The sequence below is a fragment of the Sinocyclocheilus anshuiensis genome, unplaced genomic scaffold (genome assembly GCF_001515605.1).
Source record: "Sinocyclocheilus anshuiensis isolate Anshui unplaced genomic scaffold, SAMN03320099.WGS_v1.1 scaffold3023, whole genome shotgun sequence".
Taxonomy (NCBI): Eukaryota; Metazoa; Chordata; class Actinopteri; order Cypriniformes; family Cyprinidae; genus Sinocyclocheilus; species Sinocyclocheilus anshuiensis.
The window spans coordinates 40,685-42,904 of NW_015552793.1; positions in this window are offsets into that span (position 1 = coordinate 40,685).

A 2,220-nucleotide genomic window follows, 5' to 3' on the forward strand; every position below is an offset into this window, starting at 1 on the left:
AGAAGATAAAGTAGAATTAAAATAGAATAGAAAGTGCTAGAGTTAGAGGGTCAAAAAAAGATGGACCAGATGTGTTTTTAATCGTTTCTTGAAGATGGCTAAGGACTCAGCTGTTCAGATTGAGTAATGTTATACCTATCTAAGCAATACTGTGGAATACTGCAATAAGTTTAGAGTACGACCCCTATTAATCAAACATTTTTTATTTTATTTATATATATTTTTTTATTATTAGGCTATTATTATTATTATTATTATTATTATACCCTCACTGAGGGCTGAGCCCCCCTAAAATGAAAATCCTAGAATCGCCCCTGCTTTTATCCAAAGCAACTTACAATTGGCTGATGTCATCATCCAGTTCAGCTCTCTTAATAGTGTCTGTGCAATCAGTCAAGCGTCCCCAACTGAGTAAGCCAAAGGCAACAGTGGCAAAGAACCAAAATTCCATCCGTGACAGAAATGGAGAAAAACCCTTGTGAGAAACCAGGCTATGCAGGCAATACAGCAATAGCAAAAGATAAACAATCCAATCAATTCCTGATGGACAAAAATCAAGTCCCACCAAGATGTGTCACAATAGATGACAAGATGATCACAACTTTTAGTGTTGTGTGTGTGTTTGTTGAGGGCCATAAGCCATCAATTCATATGCTGCTTTCTGGTATTCTTAGGAGCTGGATGAGGGTCTGAAGGAATGGAGGGTGGTGTTCCGTGTTCCAGCACTCAATCAGGAGGGTGGCATGAGGGAAGAGACTGTTCCATTAAAAATGGCACACTTGCTGGTAGGGCTGCACGATTAATCGAATGTGATTGTTATGTGCATTTTGTTAGTAAAGCCGGTTCTGTAATCAGCAGTAAATCATCATCACGTGCTATTCAGATGGAGCAGAATTTACTACACAGAGCCGTAGTTCACTGACAAGTTACGCAAAAAAATCGCAGACGATTTTATTGCACGATTATGAAATCGAAGAAATCGTTCGCGATAATGACAGCTGTTTGCATAGCTTCTCAGTGAACTACGGCTCTGTGAAGTAAATGCTGCTCCATCTGAAAGCATGTGAAAATACCACATTTAATAACATATTTTTACTCCAAACTCACTTCATAACTTCAGTCGAGTGTTTGAAATAAATCCTTCTGAGATGATGTGGCTTCTTACACAGAATAAGGCAAGCAACATATTTCATAGTATTTAAGCAGTGATAAAGGCATTGCATTATAAATATACTTTATTTTAATGAAAATGATAATAATAAGAACTCCGATAAACCGTATATTGTCGTAGTCGTGTGTTTATTAGTTACGTTGAATCAATGAAAGCAGTTCAAAATCTTCTGTTTATTCAGCTGCAGTACTGCATTTCCTGTTTTTTTTCTGCAAGGCGTATTTGGAGTTTCAGCGCGAGAGCGCCCTCTGGCCTTTGGATGGAGATTTACTGCTGATCACAGAACCGTGCTTCACTGAAAGATACGCATGACATCGCGTATTTGGAGTTTCAGCGCGAGAGCGCCCTCTGGCCTTTGGATGGAGATTTACTGCTGATCACAGAACCGTGCTTCACATGACAATCGCAGCTTCTGTCGAATCGCGATCTCGATTCCATTTAGATTTATCGGGCAGCCCTACTTGCTGGGCTACCACATTAACACCACCAACTCTCGTATATTCCTACGTTGTGCCTATGGATCCAAACTGGCATACACGCTACAGGTCTAGAATAAAAGCCAAGGATAAATCAGAGATTACTAAAGCCATCTAGACTCCAGTTAGATGATTTTTCTTCACTTTTTTGACACAATAAATATGTTAAGGATGGAAGACACAACACTTTTTGTAGTCTGGATGAATCAGTGTATCATACACTGTGATTTTCTGTGAGAATTAGTTCTGGCTGACATATATATATATATATATTTTTTGTACAGAACATTGTGTAGTGTATGGTGAACACAGACTCCAACATTTATACATAATTGCATACATTTGGAGGATAATTAAACATGATTGATATCTAAAGCTGATTTTAGAAGACACATTGTTTTCATTTACATTTACATTTACATTTACATTTAGTCATTTAGCAGACGCTTTTATCCAAAGCGACTTACAAATGAGGACAATAAAAGCAGTCAAAACTAACAAAAGAGCAACAACATATAAGTGCAAATGACAAGTCTCGGTTAGCCTAACACAGTACACGTAGCAAGGTGTGTG